The 18,089-nt window shown below is 60.4% G+C and overlaps 2 protein-coding genes across 3 annotated transcripts in view; one reads left to right on the top strand and one right to left on the bottom strand.

Annotated features, from left to right (window-relative positions):
• The window catches only part of SLC52A2 (solute carrier family 52 member 2), a 129,440-nt gene extending 123,750 nt beyond the window's left edge, over window positions 1-5,690 (bottom strand). Inside the window, exon 1 of one of the 2 annotated variants that reach the window (XM_040433728.1) lies at window positions 5,657-5,690. The gene's annotated coding sequence lies outside the window, so the exon portion shown is untranslated. The other variant, XM_040433727.1, reaches the window with a different exon arrangement.
• Window positions 5,691-5,762: 72 nt separating this feature from the next.
• Window positions 5,763-18,089, top strand: part of FBXL6 (F-box and leucine rich repeat protein 6) — a 40,939-nt gene continuing 28,612 nt past the window's right edge. Inside the window, exon 1 of the mRNA XM_040433724.1 lies at window positions 5,763-5,809. The gene's annotated coding sequence lies outside the window, so the exon portion shown is untranslated. The remainder of the gene's footprint in view (window positions 5,810-18,089) is intronic.

Here is an 18,089-nt window from a genome sequence, read left to right as displayed (position 1 = left end):
CACCTATGTGATTGGCCCCTGCTCAGGGGTAGGGAAGAGACGCATGCTCCATATAAACATGCTCAAACCCTACCATGAGAGGATAGAGGACGTGGCGGCGATATGCGCCTCAGCCTCTGAGGATCAGGAGAATCTGCCCCTACCTGACCTATTAGAACAGGAAGAACAGACAGAGCCGTCCAAGGGGGTTCAGCTGGGGGAGCGGCTAAGCCCTCAGGAGCGTGCCCAGGTACAAGAGCTGATTATAGCTAAAGGGGCTACCTTCTCCAATGTGCCTGGGTACACTCCGCTAGCCACCCACCGAGTCGAAACCCCGGGACAGCTACCTATGCGGCAGACTCCATATCGCGTCCCTGAAGCAGTCAGGACACATATGAAAACTGAAATTGACGAGATGTTGCAGCTAGGGGTTATCGAACCTTCCGATAGCCCCTGGGCATCGCCGGTAGTGCTGGTACCCAAGAAGGACGGCACGACACGTTTCTGTGTCGACTACCGGAGGCTAAATGACAAAACGGTGTCTGATGCCTATCCGATGCCTCGGATAGACGAGCTGCTGGATAAGATGGCACGGGGCCAGTATCTCACTACCATAGATTTATGTAAGGGATACTGGCAGATTCCACTAGCCGAAGATGCCATCCCCAAGTCAGCGTTTGTCACCCCGTTTGGCCTGTATCAATTTCGGGTCATGCCATTCGGGATGAAAAACGCTCCGGCAACTTTTCAGCGGATGGTAGATCGGTTACTGGACGGATTCCAGGAATACGCCTGTGCCTACTTAGATGACATCGCTATATTCAGCCAGACCTGGGCAGAGCACCTACAACACATAGGGGCCATCCTAGATCGTATTGGAGAGGCAGGGTTAACGCTGAAACCCAGCAAGTGTCATATAGGGATGGCCGAAGTGCAGTACTTGGGCCACCGGGTGGGAAGCGGGCAACAGAAACCGGAACCAGCTAAAGTGGAAGCTGTAGCTAAATGGCCCACCCCTAGGACAAAAACCCAAGTGCTAGCGTTTCTGGGTACCGCAGGGTACTATAGAAAATTCGTGCCCAATTATAGCGCCCTGGCCAAACCCCTGACTGACTTGACACGTAAGAATCTGCCTCGACAGGTGGTCTGGGCCCCAGAGTGTGATCAGGCCTTCCAACAACTGAAGACTGCTCTAACTAATGCTCCCGTACTTGCTGCTCCGGATCCAACTAAAAGGTTTCTGGTTCACACAGACGCTTCAATGTTTGGATTGGGAGCAGTGCTGAGCCAGGTTGGAGCCGATGGCGGAGAACACCCCGTAGCTTACTTGAGCCGAAAGTTATTGCCACGAGAAGTAAGCTATGCCGCCATTGAGAAGGAGTGCCTGGCCGTGGTGTGGGCCCTCAAAAAGTTACAGCCGTACTTGTATGGACAACCTTTTTCCTTACTCACAGATCACAACCCGTTGGTGCGGCTAAACCGTGTGGCTGGAGACAATGCCAGGCTGCTGCGCTGGAGTTTGGCGCTGCAGCCGTTTGACTTTACCATCCACTACCGCCCAGGGAAACAAAACGGTAACGCCGACGGGTTATCCAGACAAACTGAACTTGAAAAGTGATCTGTGAGTACTCACCGGACATCCCCAAGCCGATCCGTTGGGATCAGACTGTGTATGCCGGCTTGGTTCTGGGGGAGCATTGTGGCAAACCTCGCCACTTCTGGACTATAATGTAAGAAAGGTTGTCTGTAGGGGGTGCTGTATGCTATATCTGTTTTGCTATGTATATTGGGCTGTAACAGATGGACTCTTTTATATTATTTTAGGTTCGGCTGTCCATACACCCCCCTCAACCTCCCATCAGCCCTTGCTATTGTCTGCCCCACCTTTCCTTGTATTATAGTAATCTATTCACCCTATTGTATGTAAATGAGGCTGTTGAGGGGTTTGTAACATGTGTGCTGTGCCTAGTAAAGTCAGTTGACTCCCAGACTGTGTCTCGTCCGGTTATTGGGAGCATTGGGAACATTGCCTTACTGTTCAGCGCGGACTGTGGATTTACCGGTTATACCAGCGGAGATCGTGGATTCTAATATCGCACTCCGCTACAGTTTCTAATATGTAAGACCCAAAAAGTGACTTCATAACTGAACTGGTCCTGAAAAAAATAGTTTTTTGGAAATGTTCTTAAAAATAAACATTTGCTTCTAAAGTTCTAACGTCCCCAAAAAATAAAATGTAATTTTCAAAAAGATCCAAACATGAAGTAGACATATGGGGAATGTAAAGTACTAACTATTTTTGGAGGTATTACTATCTATTATAGAAGTAGAGAAATTGAAATTTGCAAATTTTTGGTATTCTTTTATAAATTAAATTTTTGGACTTAATTTTACCAGTGTCATGAAGTACAATATGTGACGAGAATCTCAGAACGGCCGGGATAAGTCAAAGCGTTTTACAGTTATCACCACATAAAGGGACACTGGTCAGATTTGCTAAAAATGGCCTGGGCAGAAAGGTGAAAACTGGCCCTGTCCTGAAAGGGTTAACCCCCTTTGACCGATGCAGCCCCTTCTTTCGTTAGCTCGGTGACGCTCGACCCTCAACAAGAATTGTTTTTGCTGTTTGTCCCTGAGCGGCTCGTTAGACTTCTTTATCAGAGCAAAATGAAACACCCTAATACAGGGTGCACTACAGGGTGTATACTGGGGTGTATACTGGGGTGTACTACTGGGGTGTACTACTGGGGTGTATTACTGGGGTGTATTACTGCGGTGTATACTGGGGTGTACTACTGGGGTGTACTACTGGGGTGTACTACTGGGGTGTATACTGCGGTGCACACAGGGGTGTATACTGGGGTGTACTACTGGGGTGTACTACTGGGGTGTACTACTGGGGTGTATACTGGGGTGTACTACTGGGGTGTATACTGGGGTGTACTACTGGGGTGTACTACTGGGGTGTACTACTGCGGTGTACTACTGGGGTGTACTACTGGGGTGTACTACTGGGGTGTACTACTGGGGTGTACTACTGGGGTGTACTACTGCGGTGCACACAGGGGTGTATACTGGGGTGTACTACTGGGGTGTACTACTGGGGTGTACTACTGGGGTGTACTACTGGGGTGTACACTGGGGTGTATACTGGGGTGTACTACTGCGGTGTACTACTGGGGTGTACTACTGGGGTGTACTACTGGGGTGTACTACTGGGGTGTACTACTGGGGTGTACTACTGGGGTGCACACAGGGGTGTATACTGGGGTGCACACAGGGGTGTATACTGGGGTGTATACTGGGGTGTATACTGGGGTGTATACTGGGGTGTATACTGCGGTGTACTACTGGGGTGTACTACTGGGGTGCACACAGGGGTGTATACAGGGTTCACTACTGGGGTGTACTACTGGGGTGTTTACTGGGGTGTATACTGGGGTGTACTACTGGGGTGTACTACTCGGGTGTACTACTCGGGTGTACTACAGGGGTGCACTACAGGGTGCACTACTGGGGTGTACATGTATGTAGTGTGTGTGCGGTGTGCCCTCTGTACAGATACCTGTGTGCGGTGTGCCCTGTGTACAGATACCTGTGTGCGGTGTGCCCTGTGTACAGATACCTGTGTGCGGTGTGCCCTCTGTACAGATACCTGTGTGCGGTGTGCCCTGTGTACAGATACCTGTGTGCGGTGTGCCCTCTGTACAGATACCTGTGTGCGGTGTGCCCTGTGTGCGGTGTGCCCTGTGTGCGGTGTGCCCTGTGTACAGATACCTGTGTGCGGTGTGCCCTCTGTACAGATACCTGTGTGCGGTGTGCCCTGTGTACAGATACCTGTGTGCGGTGTGCCCTCTGTACAGATACCTGTGTGCGGTGTGCCCTGTGTGCGGTGTGCCCTGTGTGCGGTGTGCCCTCTGTACAGATACCTGTGCGCGGTGTGCCCTGTGTACAGATACCTGTGTGCGGTGTGCCCTCTGTACAGATACCTGTGTGCGGTGTGCCCTCTGTACAGATACCTGTGTGCGGTGTGCCCTGTGTACAGATACCTGTGTGCGGTGTGCCCTGTGTACAGATACCTGTGTGCGGTGTGCCCTGTGTACAGATACCTGTGTGCGGTGTGCCCTGTGTACAGATACCTGTGTGCGGTGTGCCCTGTGTACAGATACCTGTGTGCGGTGTGCCCTCTGTACAGATACCTGTGTGCGGTGTGCCCTGTGTACAGATACCTGTGTGCGGTGTGCCCTGTGTACAGATACCTGTGTGCGGTGTGCCCTCTGTACAGATACCTGTGTGCGGTGTGCCCTGTGTACAGATACCTGTGTGCGGTGTGCCCTGTGTACAGATACCTGTGTGCGGTGTGCCCTGTGTACAGATACCTGTGTGCGGTGTGCCCTGTGTACAGATACCTGTGTGCGGTGTTCCCTGTGTACAGATACCTGTGTGCGGTGTGCCCTGTGTACAGATACCTGTGTGCGGTGTGCCCTGTGTACAGATACCTGTGTGCGGTGTGCCCTGTGTACAGATACCTGTGTGCGGTGTGCCCTGTGTACAGATACCTGTGTGCGGTGTGCCCTGTGTACAGATACCTGTGTGCGGTGTGCCCTGTGTACAGATACCTGTGTGCGGTGTGCCCTGTGTACAGATACCTGTGTGCGGTGTGCCCTGTGTACAGATACCTGTGTGCGGTGTGCCCTGTGTACAGATACCTGTGTGCGGTGTGCCCTGTGTACAGATACCTGTGTGCGGTGTGCCCTGTGTACAGATACCTGTGTGCGGTGTGCCCTGTGTACAGATACCTGTGTGCGGTGTGCCCTGTGTACAGATACCTGTGTGCGGTGTGCCCTGTGTACAGATACCTGTGTGCGGTGTGCCCTGTGTACAGATACCTGTGTGCGGTGTGCCCTGTGTACAGATACCTGTGTGCGGTGTGCCCTGTGTACAGATACCTGTGTGCGGTGTGCCCTCTGTACAGATACCTGTGTGCGGTGTGCCCTGTGTACAGATACCTGTGTGCGGTGTGCCCTGTGTACAGATACCTGTGTGCGGTGTGCCCTGTGTACAGATACCTGTGTGCGGTGTGCCCTGTGTACAGATACCTGTGTGCGGTGTGCCCTGTGTACAGATACCTGTGTGCGGTGTGCCCTCTGTACAGATACCTGTGTGCGGTGTGCCCTGTGTACAGATACCTGTGTGCGGTGTGCCCTGTGTACAGATACCTGTGTGCGGTGTGCCCTGTGTACAGATACCTGTGTGCGGTGTGCCCTCTGTACAGATACCTGTGTGCGGTGTGCCCTCTGTACAGATACCTGTGTGCGGTGTGCCCCGTGTACAGATACCTGTGTGCGGTGTGCCCTGTGTACAGATACCTGTGTGCGGTGTGCCCTGTGTACAGATACCTGTGTGCGGTGTGCCCTGTGTACAGATACCTGTGTGCGGTGTGCCCTGTGTACAGATACCTGTGTGCGGTGTGCCCTGTGTACAGATACCTGTGTGCGGTGTGCCCTGTGTACAGATACCTGTGTGCGGTGTGCCCTGTGTACAGATACCTGTGTGCGGTGTGCCCTGTGTACAGATACCTGTGTGCGGTGTGCCCTGTGTACAGATACCTGTGTGCGGTGTACACCCTCGCTGTATACACAGGCCGCCTGTATCGGCTGCAGTCACGTGATCTCGCCCCAGTCCGCCCGCCGCGCTCTCTCTCAGCACCGGGGTCCAGCGGTCCGCACGTGCTTCCGGTATCACGTGACAATAGCCCGGCTGCTGATTGGTTGGCTCCGCCCCTTCCACTGTTTATTGTCCCAGCAGCAGTGAGGCGGCCGTCTCTGAGGTAAGTGTCTCAGCCTGGAGAGTGCGGCTGTGAGAGGGCAGGAGCCGCAGGGCCCGCAAACCCCGCACACCCGCCGGAAGGAGCTGCGCCCTTTGTTTGAGTTTAGACTCAGTCCTCTAATCAGCGGCGACCTATGACCCCGCCCACACTGAGGGGGAGAGTGTGTCCTGACCTGTCACCTCCTCACAGCAGCACAGAGGATGTCATGTCCTTACCTCTCGTCTCCTCTCCACAGGAGGCACCTGATGCCCTGCAGTGATGGCGCTGCCCTGCTGCCTGTGTCCTGTAGGGGGCAGGTGTCCTCACCTCTCGTCTCCTCTCCACAGGGGGCACCTGATACCCTGCAGTGATGGCGCTGCCCTGCTGCCTGTGTCCTGTAGGGGGCAGGTGTCCTCTCCTCTCGTCTCCTCTCCACAGGAGGCACCTGATACCCTGCAGTGATGGAGCTGCCCTGCAGCCTGTGACCTGTAGGGGGCAGGTGTCCTCTCCTCTCGTCTCCTCTCCACAGGGGGCACCTGATACCCTGCAGTGATGGAGCTGCCCTGCAGCCTGTGACCTGTAGGGGGCAGGTGTCCTCACCTCTCGTCTCCTCTCCACAGGGGGCACCTGATACCCTGCAGTGATGGAGCTGCCCTGCAGCCTGTGTCCTGTAGGGGGCAGGTGTCCTCTCGTCTCCTCTCCACAGGGGGCACCTGATGCCCTGCAGTGATGGAGCTGCCCTGCAGCCTGTGACCTGTAGGGGGCAGGTGTCCTCTCCTCTCGTCTCCTCTCCACAGGGGGCACCTGATGCCCTGCAGTGATGGAGCTGCCCTGCAGCCTGTGACCTGTAGGGGGCAGGTGTCCTCTCCTCTCGTCTCCTCTCCACAGGGGGCACCTGATGCCCTGCAGTGATGGCGCTGCCCTGCAGCCTGTGTCCTGTAGGGGGCAGGTGTCCTCTCCTCTCGTCTCCTCTCCACAGGAGGCACCTGATACCCTGCAGTGATGGAGCTGCCCTGCAGCCTGTGACCTGTAGGGGGCAGGTGTCCTCTCCTCTCCACAGGGGGCACCTGATGCCCTGCAGTGATGGAGCTGCCCTGCAGCCTGTGTCCTGTAGGGGGCAGGTGTCCTCACCTCTCGTCTCCTCTCCACAGGGGGCACCTGATGCCCTGCAGTGATGGAGCTGCCCTGCAGCCTGTGTCCTGTAGGGGGCAGGTGTCCTCACCTCTCGTCTCCTCTCCACAGGGGGCACCTGATGCCCTGCAGTGATGGAGCTGCCCTGCAGCCTGTGTCCTGTAGGGGGCAGGTGTCCTCACCTCTCGTCTCCTCTCCACAGGGGGCACCTGATACCCTGCAGTGATGGCGCTGCCCTGCAGCCTGTGTCCTGTAGGGGGCAGGTGTCCTCTCGTCTCCTCTCCACAGGAGGCACCTGATGCCCTGCAGTGATGGAGCTGCCCTGCAGCCTGTGACCTGTAGGGGGCAGGTGTCCTCTCCTCTCGTCTCCTCTCCACAGGGGGCACCTGATACCCTGCAGTGATGGAGCTGCCCTGCAGCCTGTGTCCTGTAGGGGGCAGGTGTCCTCACCTCTCGTCTCCTCTCCACAGGGGGCACCTGATGCCCTGCAGTGATGGAGCTGCCCTGCAGCCTGTGTCCTGTAGGGGGCAGGTGTCCTCACCTCTCGTCTCCTCTCCACAGGGGGCACCTGATGCCCTGCAGTGATGGAGCTGCCCTGCAGCCTGTGTCCTGTAGGGGGCAGGTGTCCTCACCTCTCGTCTCCTCTCCACAGGGGGCACCTGATACCCTGCAGTGATGGCGCTGCCCTGCAGCCTGTGTCCTGTAGGGGGCAGGTGTCCTCTCGTCTCCTCTCCACAGGAGGCACCTGATGCCCTGCAGTGATGGAGCTGCCCTGCAGCCTGTGTCCTGTAGGGGGCAGGTGTCCTCTCCTCTCGTCTCCTCTCCACAGGAGGCACCTGATGCCCTGCAGTGATGGCGCTGCCCTGCAGCCTGTGTCCTGTAGGGGGCAGGTGTCCTCTCGTCTCCTCTCCACAGGAGGCACCTGATGCCCTGCAGTGATGGAGCTGCCCTGCAGCCTGTGTCCTGTAGGGGGCAGGTGTCCTCTCGTCTCCTCTCCACAGGAGGCACCTGATGCCCTGCAGTGATGGAGCTGCCCTGCAGCCTGTGACCTGTAGGGGGCAGGTGTCCTCTCCTCTCCACAGGGGGCACCTGATACCCTGCAGTGATGGAGCTGCCCTGCAGCCTGTGACCTGTAGGGGGCAGGTGTCCTCACCTCTTGTCTCCTCTCCACAGGAGGCACCTGATGCCCTGCAGTGATGGAGCTGCCCTGCAGCCTGTGACCTGTAGGGGGCAGGTGTCCTCACCTCTCGTCTCCTCTCCACAGGGGGCACCTGATGCCCTGCAGTGATGGAGCTGCCCTGCAGCCTGTGACCTGTAGGGGGCAGGTGTCCTCTCCTCTCGTCTCCTCTCCACAGGAGGCACCTGATACCCTGCAGTGATGGCGCTGCCCTGCAGCCTGTGTCCTGTAGGGGGCAGGTGTCCTCACCTCTCGTCTCCTCTCCACAGGAGGCACCTGATACCCTGCAGTGATGGAGCTGCCCTGCAGCCTGTGTCCTGTAGGGGGCAGGTGTCCTCACCTCTCGTCTCCTCTCCACAGGGGGCACCTGATACCCTGCAGTGATGGAGCTGCCCTGCAGCCTGTGTCCTGTAGGGGGCAGGTGTCCTCACCTCTCGTCTCCTCTCCACAGGGGGCACCTGATACCCTGCAGTGATGGCGCTGCCCTGCAGCCTGTGACCTGTAGGGGGCAGGTGTCCTCTCCTCTCGTCTCCTCTCCACAGGAGGCACCTGATACCCTGCAGTGATGGAGCTGCCCTGCAGCCTGTGTCCTGTAGGGGGCAGGTGTCCTCTCCTCTCGTCTCCTCTCCACAGGGGGCACCTGATACCCTGCAGTGATGGCGCTGCCCTGCAGCCTGTGTCCTGTAGGGGGCAGGTGTCCTCACCTCTCGTCTTCTCTCCACAGGGGGCACCTGATAACCTGCAGTGATGGAGCTGCCCTGCAGCCTGTGTCCTGTAGGGGGCAGGTGTCCTCACCTCTCGTCTCCTCTCCACAGGGGGCACCTGATGCCCTGCAGTGATGGAGCTGCCCTGCAGCCTGTGTCCTGTAGGGGGCAGGTGTCCTCTCCTCTCGTCTCCTCTCCACAGGGGGCACCTGATGCCCTGCAGTGATGAAGCTGCCCTGCAGCCTGTGTCCTGTAGGGGGCAGGTGTCCTCTCGTCTCCTCTCCACAGGGGGCACCTGATGCCCTGCAGTGATGGAGCTGCCCTGCAGCCTGTGTCCTGTAGGGGGCAGGTGTCCTCTCCTCTCGTCTCCTCTCCTCTTGTCTCCTCTCCACAGGAGGCACCTGATACCCTGCAGTGATGGAGCTGCCCTGCAGCCTGTGACCTGTAGGGGGCAGGTGTCCTCTCGTCTCCTCTCCACAGGAGGCACCTGATACCCTGCAGTGATGGAGCTGCCCTGCAGCCTGTGTCCTGTAGGGGGCAGGTGTCCTCTCCTCTCGTCTCCTCTCCACAGGGGGCACCTGATGCCCTGCAGTGATGGAGCTGCCCTGCAGCCTGTGACCTGTAGGGGGCAGGTGTCCTCACCTCTCGTCTCCTCTCCACAGGAGGCACCTGATACCCTGCAGTGATGGAGCTGCCCTGCAGCCTGTGACCTGTAGGGGGCAGGTGTCCTCTCCTCTCCACAGGAGGCACCTGATGCCCTGCAGTGATGGAGCTGCCCTGCAGCCTGTGTCCTGTAGGGGGCAGGTGTCCTCTCCTCTCGTCTCCTCTCCACAGGGGGCACCTGATACCCTGCAGTGATGGAGCTGCCCTGCAGCCTGTGTCCTGTAGGGGGCAGGTGTCCTCACCTCTCGTCTCCTCTCCACAGGGGGCACCTGATGCCCTGCAGTGATGGAGCTGCCCTGCAGCCTGTGTCCTGTAGGGGGCAGGTGTCCTCACCTCTCGTCTCCTCTCCACAGGGGGCACCTGATACCCTGCAGTGATGGAGCTGCCCTGCAGCCTGTGACCTGTAGGGGGCAGGTGTCCTCTCCTCTCCACAGGAGGCACCTGATGCCCTGCAGTGATGGAGCTGCCCTGCAGCCTGTGTCCTGTAGGGGGCAGGTGTCCTCTCGTCTCCTCTCCACAGGGGGCACCTGATGCCCTGCAGTGATGGAGCTGCCCTGCAGCCTGTGTCCTGTAGGGGGCAGGTGTCCTCACCTCTCGTCTCCTCTCCTCTTGTCTCCTCTCCACAGGAGGCACCTGATACCCTGCAGTGATGGAGCTGCCCTGCAGCCTGTGACCTGTAGGGGGCAGGTGTCCTCTCGTCTCCTCTCCACAGGAGGCACCTGATACCCTGCAGTGATGGAGCTGCCCTGCAGCCTGTGTCCTGTAGGGGGCAGGTGTCCTCTCCTCTCGTCTCCTCTCCACAGGGGGCACCTGATGCCCTGCAGTGATGGAGCTGCCCTGCAGCCTGTGACCTGTAGGGGGCAGGTGTCCTCACCTCTCGTCTCCTCTCCACAGGAGGCACCTGATACCCTGCAGTGATGGAGCTGCCCTGCAGCCTGTGACCTGTAGGGGGCAGGTGTCCTCTCCTCTCCACAGGAGGCACCTGATGCCCTGCAGTGATGGAGCTGCCCTGCAGCCTGTGTCCTGTAGGGGGCAGGTGTCCTCACCTCTTGTCTCCTCTCCACAGGAGGCACCTGATACCCTGCAGTGATGGCGCTGCCCTGCAGCCTGTGTCCTGTAGGGGGCAGGTGTCCTCACCTCTTGTCTCCTCTCCACAGGAGGCACCTGATACCCTGCAGTGATGGCGCTGCCCTGCAGCCTGTGACCTGTAGGGGGCAGGTGTCCTCACCTCTCGTCTCCTCTCCACAGGGGGCACCTGATGCCCTGCAGTGATGGAGCTGCCCTGCAGCCTGTGACCTGTAGGGGGCAGGTGTCCTCACCTCTCGTCTCCTCTCCACAGGGGGCACCTGATGCCCTGCAGTGATGGAGCTGCCCTGCAGCCTGTGACCTGTAGGGGGCAGGTGTCCTCTCCTCTCGTCTCCTCTCCACAGGAGGCACCTGATACCCTGCAGTGATGGCGCTGCCCTGCAGCCTGTGACCTGTAGGGGGCAGGTGTCCTCACCTCTCGTCTCCTCTCCACAGGAGGCACCTGATACCCTGCAGTGATGGAGCTGCCCTGCGGCCTGTGACCTGTAGGGGGCAGGTGTCCTCTCCTCTCGTCTCCTCTCCACAGGAGGCACCTGATACCCTGCAGTGATGGCGCTGCCCTGCAGCCTGTGACCTGTAGGGGGCAGGTGTCCTCACCTCTCGTCTCCTCTCCACAGGGGGCACCTGATACCTTGCAGTGATGGAGCTGCCCTGCAGCCTGTGACCTGTAGGGGGCAGGTGTCCTCACCTCTCGTCTCCTCTCCACAGGAGGCACCTGATACCCTGCAGTGATGGAGCTGCCCTGCGGCCTGTGTCCTGTAGGGGGCAGGTGTCCTCTCCTCTCGTCTCCTCTCCACAGGAGGCACCTGATACCCTGCAGTGATGGCGCTGCCCTGCAGCCTGTGACCTGTAGGGGGCAGGTGTCCTCACCTCTCGTCTCCTCTCCACAGGGGGCACCTGATGCCCTGCAGTGATGGAGCTGCCCTGCAGCCTGTGACCTGTAGGGGGCAGGTGTCCTCTCCTCTCGTCTCCTCTCCACATGGGGCACCTGATGCCCTGCAGTGATGGAGCTGCCCTGCAGCCTGTGTCCTGTAGGGGGCAGGTGTCCTCACCTCTCGTCTCCTCTCCACAGGGGGCACCTGATGCCCTGCAGTGATGGAGCTGCCCTGCAGCCTGTGTCCTGTAGGGGGCAGGTGTCCTCACCTCTCGTCTCCTCTCCACAGGGGGCACCTGATGCCCTGCAGTGATGGCGCTGCCCTGCAGCCTGTGTCCTGTAGGGGGCAGGTGTCCTCACCTCTCGTCTCCTCTCCACAGGAGGCACCTGATGCCCTGCAGTGATGGAGCTGCCCTGCAGCCTGTGTCCTGTAGGGGGCAGGTGTCCTCACCTCTTGTCTCCTCTCCACAGGAGGCACCTGATGCCCTGCAGTGATGGAGCTGCCCTGCGGCCTGTGTCCTGTAGGGGGCAGGTGTCCTCTCCTCTCGTCTCCTCTCCACAGGGGGCACCTGATACCCTGCAGTGATGGCGCTGCCCTGCAGCCTGTGTCCTGTAGGGGGCAGGTGTCCTCACCTCTCGTCTCCTCTCCACAGGGGGCACCTGATACCCTGCAGTGATGGCGCTGCCCTGCAGCCTGTGACCTGTAGGGGGCAGGTGTCCTCACCTCTCGTCTCCTTTCCACAGGGGGCACCTGATACCCTGCAGTGATGGAGCTGCCCTGCAGCCTGTGACCTGTAGGGGGCAGGTGTCCTCACCTCTCGTCTCCTCTCCACAGGGGGCACCTGATGCCCTGCAGTGATGGAGCTGCCCTGCAGCCTGTGTCCTGTAGGGGGCAGGTGTCCTCACCTCTCGTCTCCTCTCCACAGGGGGCACCTGATACCCTGCAGTGATGGAGCTGCCCTGCAGCCTGTGTCCTGTAGGGGGCAGGTGTCCTCACCTCTCGTCTCCTCTCCACAGGGGGCACCTGATACCCTGCAGTGATGGCGCTGCCCTGCAGCCTGTGACCTGTAGGGGGCAGGTGTCCTCTCCTCTCCACAGGGGGCACCTGATGCCCTGCAGTGATGGAGCTGCCCTGCAGCCTGTGACCTGTAGGGGGCAGGTGTCCTCTCCTCTCGTCTCCTCTCCACAGGAGGCACCTGATACCCTGCAGTGATGGCGCTGCCCTGCAGCCTGTGACCTGTAGGGGGCAGGTGTCCTCACCTCTCGTCTCCTCTCCACAGGGGGCACCTGATACCCTGCAGTGATGGAGCTGCCCTGCAGCCTGTGACCTGTAGGGGGCAGGTGTCCTCTCCTCTCGTCTCCTCTCCACAGGAGGCACCTGATACCCTGCAGTGATGGAGCTGCCCTGCAGCCTGTGTCCTGTAGGGGGCAGGTGTCCTCACCTCTCGTCTCCTCTCCACAGGGGGCACCTGATACCCTGCAGTGATAGAGCTGCCCTGCAGCCTGTGTCCTGTAGGGGGCAGGTGTCCTCTCCTCTCGTCTCCTCTCCACAGGAGGCACCTGATACCCTGCAGTGATGGAGCTGCCCTGCAGCCTGTGACCTGTAGGGGGCAGGTGTCCTCTCCTCTCGTCTCCTCTCCACAGGAGGCACCTGATACCCTGCAGTGATGGAGCTGCCCTGCAGCCTGTGTCCTGTAGGGGGCAGGTGTCCTCACCTCTCGTCTCCTCTCCACAGGAGGCACCTGATACCCTGCAGTGATGGCGCTGCCCTGCAGCCTGTGACCTGTAGGGGGCAGGTGTCCTCTCCTCTCGTCTCCTCTCCACAGGGGGCACCTGATACCCTGCAGTGATGGAGCTGCCCTGCAGCCTGTGTCCTGTAGGGGGCAGGTGTCCTCACCTCTCGTCTCCTCTCCACAGGGGGCACCTGATACCCTGCAGTGATGGAGCTGCCCTGCAGCCTGTGTCCTGTAGGGGGCAGGTGTCCTCTCGTCTCCTCTCCACAGGGGGCACCTGATACCCTGCAGTGATGGAGCTGCCCTGCAGCCTGTGTCCTGTAGGGGGCAGGTGTCCTCACCTCTCCTCTCCACAGGAGGCACCTGATACCCTGCAGTGATGGAGCTGCCCTGCAGCCTGTGTCCTGTAGGGGGCAGGTGTCCTCTCGTCTCCTCTCCACAGGGGGCACCTGATACCCTGCAGTGATGGAGCTGCCCTGCAGCCTGTGTCCTGTAGGGGGCAGGTGTCCTCTCCTCTCGTCTCCTCTCCACAGGGGGCACCTGATGCCCTGCAGTGATGGAGCTGCCCTGCAGCCTGTGACCTGTAGGGGGCAGGTGTCCTCACCTCTCGTCTCCTCTCCACAGGGGGCACCTGATACCCTGCAGTGATGGAGCTGCCCTGCAGCCTGTGTCCTGTAGGGGGCAGGTGTCCTCTCCTCTCGTCTCCTCTCCACAGGGGGCACCTGATGCCCTGCAGTGATGGAGCTGCCCTGCAGCCTGTGACCTGTAGGGGGCAGGTGTCCTCACCTCTTGTCTCCTCTCCACAGGGGGCACCTGATGCCCTGCAGTGATGGAGCTGCCCTGCAGCCTGTGACCTGTAGGGGGCAGGTGTCCTCACCTCTCGTCTCCTCTCCACAGGAGGCACCTGATACCCTGCAGTGATGGAGCTGCCCTGCAGCCTGTGACCTGTAGGGGGCAGGTGTCCTCACCTCTCGTCTCCTCTCCACAGGAGGCACCTGATGCCCTGCAGTGATGGAGCTGCCCTGCAGCCTGTGTCCTGTAGGGGGCAGGTGTCCTCTCCTCTCGTCTCCTCTCCACAGGAGGCACCTGATGCCCTGCAGTGATGGAGCTGCCCTGCAGCCTGTGTCCTGTAGGGGGCAGGTGTCCTTTCGTCTCCTCTCCACAGGGGGCACCTGATACCCTGCAGTGATGGCGCTGCCCTGCAGCCTGTGTCCTGTAGGGGGCAGGTGTCCTCACCTCTTGTCTCCTCTCCACAGGAGGCACCTGATACCCTGCAGTGATGGCGCTGCCCTGCAGCCTGTGACCTGTAGGGGGCAGGTGTCCTCACCTCTCGTCTCCTCTCCACAGGGGGCACCTGATGCCCTGCAGTGATGGAGCTGCCCTGCAGCCTGTGACCTGTAGGGGGCAGGTGTCCTCTCCTCTCGTCTCCTCTCCACAGGAGGCACCTGATACCCTGCAGTGATGGCGCTGCCCTGCAGCCTGTGACCTGTAGGGGGCAGGTGTCCTCACCTCTCGTCTCCTCTCCACAGGGGGCACCTGATGCCCTGCAGTGATGGAGCTGCCCTGCAGCCTGTGTCCTGTAGGGGGCAGGTGTCCTCACCTCTCGTCTCCTCTCCACAGGAGGCACCTGATGCCCTGCAGTGATGGAGCTGCCCTGCAGCCTGTGTCCTGTAGGGGGCAGGTGTCCTCACCTCTCGTCTCCTCTCCACAGGGGGCACCTGATGCCCTGCAGTGATGGCGCTGCCCTGCAGCCTGTGTCCTGTAGGGGGCAGGTGTCCTCACCTCTCGTCTCTTCTCCACAGGGGGCACCTGATACCCTGCAGTGATGGAGCTGCCCTGCAGCCTGTGTCCTGTAGGGGGCAGGTGTCCTCACCTCTCGTCTCCTCTCCACAGGAGGCACCTGATGCCCTGCAGTGATGGAGCTGCCCTGCAGCCTGTGTCCTGTAGGGGGCAGGTGTCCTCACCTCTTGTCTCCTCTCCACAGGAGGCACCTGATGCCCTGCAGTGATGGAGCTGCCCTGCGGCCTGTGTCCTGTAGGGGGCAGGTGTCCTCTCCTCTCGTCTCCTCTCCACAGGGGGCACCTGATACCCTGCAGTGATGGCGCTGCCCTGCAGCCTGTGTCCTGTAGGGGGCAGGTGTCCTCACCTCTCGTCTCCTCTCCACAGGGGGCACCTGATACCCTGCAGTGATGGCGCTGCCCTGCAGCCTGTGACCTGTAGGGGGCAGGTGTCCTCACCTCTCGTCTCCTCTCCACAGGGGGCACCTGATACCCTGCAGTGATGGAGCTGCCCTGCAGCCTGTGACCTGTAGGGGGCAGGTGTCCTCACCTCTCGTCTCCTCTCCACAGGGGGCACCTGATGCCCTGCAGTGATGGAGCTGCCCTGCAGCCTGTGTCCTGTAGGGGGCAGGTGTCCTCACCTCTCGTCTCCTCTCCACAGGGGGCACCTGATACCCTGCAGTGATGGAGCTGCCCTGCAGCCTGTGTCCTGTAGGGGGCAGGTGTCCTCACCTCTCGTCTCCTCTCCACAGGGGGCACCTGATACCCTGCAGTGATGGCGCTGCCCTGCAGCCTGTGACCTGTAGGGGGCAGGTGTCCTCTCCTCTCGTCTCCTCTCCACAGGAGGCACCTGATACCCTGCAGTGATGGCGCTGCCCTGCAGCCTGTGACCTGTAGGGGGCAGGTGTCCTCACCTCTCGTCTCCTCTCCACAGGGGGCACCTGATACCCTGCAGTGATGGAGCTGCCCTGCAGCCTGTGACCTGTAGGGGGCAGGTGTCCACTCCTCTCGTCTCCTCTCCACAGGAGGCACCTGATACCCTGCAGTGATGGAGCTGCCCTGCAGCCTGTGACCTGTAGGGGGCAGGTGTCCTCTCCTCTCGTCTCCTCTCCACAGGAGGCACCTGATACCCTGCAGTGATGGAGCTGCCCTGCAGCCTGTGACCTGTAGGGGGCAGGTGTCCTCTCCTCTCGTCTCCTCTCCACAGGAGGCACCTGATACCCTGCAGTGATGGAGCTGCCCTGCAGCCTGTGTCCTGTAGGGGGCAGGTGTCCTCACCTCTCGTCTCCTCTCCACAGGAGGCACCTGATACCCTGCAGTGATGGCGCTGCCCTGCAGCCTGTGACCTGTAGGGGGCAGGTGTCCTCACCTCTCGTCTCCTCTCCACAGGGGGCACCTGATACCCTGCAGTGATGGAGCTGCCCTGCAGCCTGTGACCTGTAGGGGGCAGGTGTCCTCTCCTCTCGTCTCCTCTCCACAGGAGGCACCTGATGCCCTGCAGTGATGGCGCTGCCCTGCAGCCTGTGACCTGTAGGGGGCAGGTGTCCTCACCTCTCGTCTCCTCTCCACAGGAGGCACCTGATACCCTGCAGTGATGGAGCTGCCCTGCAGCCTGTGTCCTGTAGGGGGCAGGTGTCCTCTCGTCTCCTCTCCACAGGGGGCACCTGATACCCTGCAGTGATGGAGCTGCCCTGCAGCCTGTGACCTGTAGGGGGCAGGTGTCCTCACCTCTTGTCTCCTCTCCACAGGGGGCACCTGATACCCTGCAGTGATGGAGCTGCCCTGCGGCCTGTGTCCTGTAGGGGGCAGGTGTCCTCTCGTCTCCTCTCCACAGGAGGCACCTGATACCCTGCAGTGATGGAGCTGCCCTGCAGCCTGTGACCTGTAGGGGGCAGGTGTCCTCTCCTCTCGTCTCCTCTCCACAGGGGGCACCTGATGCCCTGCAGTGATGGCGCTGCCCTGCAGCCTGTGACCTGTAGGGGGCAGGTGTCCTCACCTCTCGTCTCCTCTCCACAGGAGGCACCTGATGCCCTGCAGTGATGGAGCTGCCCTGCAGCCTGTGTCCTGTAGGGGGCAGGTGTCCTCACCTCTCGTCTCCTCTCCACAGGGGGCACCTGATGCCCTGCAGTGATGGAGCTGCCCTGCAGCCTGTGTCCTGTAGGGGGCAGGTGTCCTCACCTCTCGTCTCCTCTCCACAGGAGGCACCTGATGCCCTGCAGTGATGGAGCTGCCCTGCAGCCTGTGTCCTGTAGGGGGCAGGTGTCCTCTCGTCTCCTCTCCACAGGGGGCACCTGATACCCTGCAGTGATGGAGCTGCCCTGCAGCCTGTGTCCTGTAGGGGGCAGGTGTCCTCACCTCTCCTCTCCTCTCCACAGGAGGCACCTGATACCCTGCAGTGATGGCGCTGCCCTGCAGCCTGTGACCTGTAGGGGGCAGGTGTCCTCACCTCTTGTCTCCTCTCCACAGGGGGCACCTGATACCCTGCAGTGATGGAGCTGCCCTGCGGCCTGTGTCCTGTAGGGGGCAGGTGTCCTCTCGTCTCCTCTCCACAGGAGGCACCTGATACCCTGCAGTGATGGAGCTGCCCTGCAGCCTGTGACCTGTAGGGGGCAGGTGTCCTCTCCTCTCGTCTCCTCTCCACAGGGGGCACCTGATGCCCTGCAGTGATGGCGCTGCCCTGCAGCCTGTGACCTGTAGGGGGCAGGTGTCCTCACCTCTCGTCTCCTCTCCACAGGAGGCACCTGATGCCCTGCAGTGATGGAGCTGCCCTGCAGCCTGTGTCCTGTAGGGGGCAGGTGTCCTCACCTCTCGTCTCCTCTCCACAGGGGGCACCTGATGCCCTGCAGTGATGGAGCTGCCCTGCAGCCTGTGTCCTGTAGGGGGCAGGTGTCCTCACCTCTCGTCTCCTCTCCACAGGAGGCACCTGATGCCCTGCAGTGATGGAGCTGCCCTGCAGCCTGTGTCCTGTAGGGGGCAGGTGTCCTCACCTCTTGTCTCCTCTCCACAGGGGGCACCTGATGCCCTGCAGTGATGGAGCTGCCCTGCAGCCTGTGTCCTGTAGGGGGCAGGTGTCCTCTCCTCTCGTCTCCTCTCCACAGGGGGCACCTGATGCCCTGCAGTGATGGCGCTGCCCTGCAGCCTGTGTCCTGTAGGGG

Source organism: Bufo bufo, chromosome 5 (genome assembly GCF_905171765.1).
Source record: "Bufo bufo chromosome 5, aBufBuf1.1, whole genome shotgun sequence".
NCBI lineage: Eukaryota > Metazoa > Chordata > Amphibia > Anura > Bufonidae > Bufo > Bufo bufo.
This window is presented reverse-complemented; position numbering and strand designations above follow the sequence as displayed.